The following is a 6,302-nucleotide window of genomic DNA, read 5'->3' as shown; positions in this document are numbered from 1 at the left end:
TGATATATCTGGGGCAGCTGCTCTCTGGTTATTTGTTTTGGCTTTACCTTCAGACCAAGTTAATTACCAACTGAACTGAGAAGGCTTCCCATAAATCCCATGGGATAGTGGGCTGCTTCTTTCAGTCCCAGTCCCAGTAGCAGCTCTGTTCCCAGGTTCTCCCCTATCAGCTGATTGTTGCTCCCAAGATGATTTTCTTGGGTCTGGAAAGGGCTAGATTGTGACTCCCTTCCCCCTAAGAGGAATTCCCCCTGTCCCATTGAAGGGGAAGGGCCTTTCTAGTGGTCAAGACCTCAAAGGTCAATGTGCAATGTCCAGCTCAGGCAACTGTCCCTTCTCTGTCCTGTGTAAAATAACAGAAACTTCCTGGAACCATGAGATAAAGAGTTAGAATTATCCTTAGACATTATTTAATGAACTGCTTCATTTTATAGGTGGGAAAATTTGAGACCTAAAGGGAAGATCTCTTACACTAGATAATACAGATAGAGGACTGTAAGAATTAAAGTTATATAAGGGGCCTCAAAGAACATATGATCCAACCTCCTGAAAGTTCTAAAAGACATGAAATTCATTTGCCCACAGTTACATAGGAAGAAACGGGAAGAGATGAGAGATAAAATCAACTACTTCCTGGTTACCAGTTCAGTAATTACAATATACCCCATGCAAAAAAAAAAAAACAACAAAAAAAAAACCCTACAGATTTTCTGGGGGTGCTTCTATATAAAGACTTTATAGTCCCTTCAGTCCCACCTCCCAGACCTAGCAGAAACACCTTTCCTAATCATACAGGAATGTCTTTCTCTCCTTTCCTCTTTATTATTATTATTCTGCTCTCTTTGTCTTCTGCCTCTTTCTCTGAGCTCTCTTGATCCTGGAAAATTATAGTCCTCTCTGTCTTCTTGCTGCTTCCTGTATTTTTATAAAACCATATGAGATTAAATAGAACAAGTAAAGAGAAGCTTGGCTTTAGTCACGAAAACTTGACTTTGTCTGTTCTCAGATATTAACTATGTGATCTTGCATGAGTCCCTTATCCTTTCTATATCTCTGTTTCTTCATCCATACAATGAGAGTGTTAGAGGTCCCTCAACCCCACCTTCTAATTTCTATTTTAGTTTTTAGCCACTCTACCTAAAGTTACCGTCATCATCACATCTTTTCCTATCTTTGAAACCTAGGGTCTTTCTTTTTTTTTTTAATTATTTTTAAAAATTCTAAAATAAAACATTTTAAAATAAAACAAATAAAATAAAAACATTTTAAAATAAATTTAAAGCAATTTAAAATAAAATAATTTTAAAAACAATTAAAATAATAAAAAAACATTAAAAATAAAATGTGCATTTCCATAAACAAAGAAGAGAAAGAGGTTTGTGCATGGAACTGTGAGTTCCCATACCACTTATTTTTCCTTTTAAATATATAATAAATCCAATGTTAACTTTCAAAAACTGTCCTACTTGTCTTTGTTTCCTTCTGTTCTGTTCTGTACTTGAAAAAACCTTCAAAATGCCTTTTTTCCCTTTTCTGTTCTTTTTGACAACTGTCTATTTTTATCAACATCCTTTTCCCTGTTAATTGTCATTGATGTTTTTCATTCATTTCTGTCGTGTCCAACTCTTCATGACTCCTTTTTGGAGTTCTCTTGACAAAGATATTGGAGTACTTTGCCATTTCTTTCTCTAGCCCAATTTATAGATGAGGAACTGAGGTAAACAGCATTAAGTGATTTGCTCAGAATCACATAACTAATAAATTTCTGAGGCCAGATTTGAACTCAGGAAGAGGAGCCTTCCTGACTCCAGGCTTGGTATTGTATCTACTGCACCATTTAGCTGCCCCATAGCTAACAATTCTGTCTTCCATTAGAAAAAAGAAAAAATCCTTGTAACAAGAATGAGTCATTAAGCTAAACAAATTGCCACATGGGCTATGTCTGAAAACATATGTTTCTGAAAAACATATGAACATAAATGTCTGAAGACATACATCTCATTCCTGACTTGGGTCCCTCACCTCTCTGGCAGGGGAAACACTTTTCTAATATCTTTCCCCAATAGCAACATCTACCTGCACAGCCCCGACACACTCCTGAGAGAACCCAATGCCCTCATCCTCAAAGCCTTTTCTCCTTTTCTGAGCTATAGCTTATTCACACTTCTCACCAGCCAGATGAACAACTCATACATCTCACTGGCTTCTGCCAAATCCTTGTCAGCCAATCTCCTTGTCTCACACCAAGAGCCTATGTAAGAAAGAACTAGACAAGTGGTATTTGTAGAAGGGCAAATAGATGCTGGGGTAGGGAAATAGGTATAGCTGTGATGGAATGTGGACAGTGTAGACTTCTTAACTCTGAGGGAGACCTAGATATGGTCAAGGTCCTCCTGCAGGGGACATGCTATATGTCATCTGAAGAAATCAGGATTTAGAATCAGAAGGGACTTTAAAGATATTATAAGCCAACCCATTTATTGAGGGCTTTCTAAGTGGTGCAGTGGATAGAGCACTGGGCTTAGAATCTAGAAGACTCATCTTCATGAGTTCAAATCCAACCAGATACTTACTAGCTATGAGACCCTGGGCAAGTCACTTAATCCTGTTTACCTCAGTTCCTCATCTGAAAAAAATGAGAAGGAAATACATAACTTCTCTAGTATCTTTGCCAAGAAAACCCCCAACCAAAAATGATGAAGTCCAAAAAGTTATGATGAGGTACAACACATCATGAAGGTGGGAATGAATTCACAGAGTCAAACCATCTCCAAGTCAAGGGGCAAAGCTTTATTATAATGCTTAGCAAGTGGGCAAAATTCCTAATGAACTCACAATTAACAAGGGAGAAAGTGGGATCTTTTACGGGAAAAGATCCTAAATAAGGTGTGCTACCTATGCTAATGGTGTACATCAGTAAATCAACTGATGGTCATACTATTTATACAAGATAGCCTGGGGAGTTGATGTCTATAGCTTAATTCCAAATTGCATAAGGTAATGGGGTGTCAGTAAAGAATAGTTCCATCTGTATAAGATAATGTCAGTGCAAAATAATTCTACAGGGTCAGTTTGCTCCTCACTGGGACCCACTTAGACAACAGATTGCCACCAGGGACATGGGCTTTCCTGGAGACCATTCACCCCATCAGTGACCAATTTAGAAATTAAATTCTCTTCTGGGACAATTACTGTAGGCTTAAGGAAAGTAGTATGAAAGGGGCTTTGGGCTACAATTCTGCAGTATCCCCACTTGTCACATATGTCTCCCAGATATACATAAACACTAATTGTGGGTATTCTCCACACACACTTTGCTTCTTTTCTCTTTTATTTCACTTGGTGATCTTATCACCTTTTCTCTGTCTATGCTATTTTACTTGGTGATCTTATTAGCTCCTATGGGTTTAATTCTTATCTCTATGCAGAGGATTATCAGACATAGCCCTCCTGAGTTCTGCAACCACATTACCAACTGCCTTTTGACAACATATCAAACTGGATGTTCCATCAAACTCAACATGGATGAAGCAGAACTCATTAGCTTTCTCTCCCCCTCCCCCCAGCTCTCTTTTCTTCTCAACTTCCATTTTGCTTTAGAGGATACCATCATTCTCTCAGGCACCAGGTCCCCAACCTCAGTTTCATTCTTCCTCAATCTATCCAGTCCATTGATAAACCCTTGGCATTTGCCCATCTACCACCTATAGTTTGAAGGATCTAAGTTTAAATCCAGCCTCAAGCACTTACTAGCTATTGAACCCTGGCTCAGTTTGCTCATCTATAAAATGGGTATAATAATGGCACTTATATTCCAGGATTGTTTTGAGGATCCAATGAGATAATAATTGTTAAGCACTAAGCTCAGGATCTGATGCATAATAAGGCCTATATAAATGATAACTAATAACTGTTACTATTATTGACTAACTGCCTGAAGGACATATATTCTTCCTTATTCCTTTATTTCTGCAACTGAGAGTGAATCTGGTCACAGGCATGAAAGGCAACTGATTGATACAGCAAACACCTCAGCAGTGATCCTGGCTGTTACTCTCCCTGAGGAATGGGAGCTGAGGATTGTGGTAGCTGGTATGCTCATCACTGACTCTGTCCCCTGAGATGCTCCTTGACCCTAGAAATTCAAGCCTTTTCTGGAAGAGAATAGCCCTGATCCTGAGCCCAGACCTATGGGATGTCCTAGTCAAGAACCCATAGGGGTGAGGTGCCCCCTTTTGTGCTTTTGGAAGGAAGTGGGGAGCCTTTGCTTACTCCCACATCCAAGGATGGGGAAATGGAGAGGGGAGAGGAATCTGCCTTGGCCAGGGTTAGGAGAAGGGTGGGATGGCACTAAACTGGCAAGAGGGAGGAAGAGAAAGTTAAACTTGGATTAGAGGAGACAACATTAGACTGAGTCTTGTTGAGGGAGAGTGGCCAGGAAGAGAGGAAGCTCAGTCAAGGTGTGTATTTGGGAGACCAAGAAACAGATATAGATTTTTCTAGTGATGGAAAAAGGCTATATAGGGAGACTTATGGTCCAGGAACCTCTGAAGATATACAATAATCATAATCATAATCATAAAGCATTTATATAAGGCTATGAGATTTGCAAACTATTTCCCATGTTACTTTATTTGAGGCTTACAAAAACCCTGGGAGGTAGGTGCTATTAAAAATTATTCCTCTTTGATAAATAAGGAAACCCAGACCAAGAAAAATAAAGTGACTTTCTCAGTGTCTAATGGCTAGTTAGGCCGGGTTCAAATTCAGGACTTCTGTGACTCCAAGTCCAGAGCTCCAGCCACTATCGCTCTTGGCTGTATACCTAAACCAAAACAGATTGGACTCAATTGACTCTACTGTATTCCCTTTATTCTTATACAGTCACCCCAGGGGGTTTTTGCACCTGTAACAAATACTACCAACTGTATTGGGATCAATGGAGTGAAGCCATTTCTCAAATGAGCTAGGCAGTGCAGCTTCCTGACCTAGAGTGGAGTGATAAAGATGCTAGGATACCAGATGGAGTCTGATGATGAGAAAATCACTATGTAGGGGTGTGTGTGTGTGTATGTGTGTGTGTGTATGAAATTATGAAATTTCTGGGAAAACCCATCAGAAGATGCAATATAAATAGGCAGTGAGATTGCAGTGTGAATTTCTAGGGATCCAAGCAATAATGGAATATCTTGAACACTTTAGAGGGACCCCCATGGTGACTATCAGACCTCAGGTTTCACCTGATAATTGACTAGGAAATAAGCACTGCCCTTGTAGGCATTGGGGTAGAACTCACCATCTAGCACATGGGAAGACTGGTTTATTTTAGTCTCTTAGATAGTAGAGTTGCTTGACATTCAGCCTCTAGGAGCATATGTACCCCTGGAGAGGCAAAGCTAAGAGTCAGATCTTTTTTAATTTAAATTTTCAATAGCATTTTATTTTCCATGTAAAGATAGTTTGCAATATTAATTTTTGTAAGACTGTTCCAAACTTTTCTCCCTCTCTTCCTTATCTTCCCCCTCTCCAAAACATCAAGCAATCTGATATGTTAAATATGTGCAATTAAGAACTCATATCTTAAGAGAAGTAATCCAGCTCACTAGGAAATTGAGAATACAGACCCAGATAGAAGCAACGTGTTGCCAGTCATTCCAATACAATTATACTTTAAAAAATTAATTAAATTAAAATTTTAATTCCATTTAATAAATGCTTTACTTTATGATGGGAAGGTGACCTTTCAGGGCACTTAAATTGGGAAGGAGATAAGGAACCTGAGGAGATGGGGGTTAAGACATTTTGATAAACTTCTGAATTACCTCTGATAATTTTCAAACATTCTGTTCTAGCTGCTAAGAAATACCAATTCAGAAGCTGGGATTCAAGGAGAACCCAGCTCATTCTGTTATTATTTGTGCAGAGAACGAGGCAGGCAGACTGAAAATCTTTATTCACTGATATACTTGTATGTTTGACAGGGGTTGGGAAACTCAAGCTCAGTTTTGGTGGCATATACATAGCTTTCAAACTCTCAGATGAGGATTCCTGCCCCTCTGTCTATTTCTCTACTCTTCTACTCACATAGAATAGCTCTACCTTAAAGCTGATAATGTTAGAATTTCAGATCTGGCATCAAAAGAACAAGGCAGCTTACTAGACCTTTCACATGAATTCTTCAAAATAAATCTTCCCACAAAAGCATCTGGATCGTTTATTTTGTGAAAGCACAACTGTTTGAGTAAGTTGTAAAGTCCTGAAGTCTTTTCCCACTATGTATCTGAGGATTTTTTTCCACCTGC

Source organism: Sarcophilus harrisii, chromosome 1 (assembly GCF_902635505.1).
Source record: "Sarcophilus harrisii chromosome 1, mSarHar1.11, whole genome shotgun sequence".
Classification (NCBI taxonomy): Eukaryota; Metazoa; Chordata; class Mammalia; order Dasyuromorphia; family Dasyuridae; genus Sarcophilus; species Sarcophilus harrisii.
Note: the sequence above shows the minus strand (reverse complement) of the source record.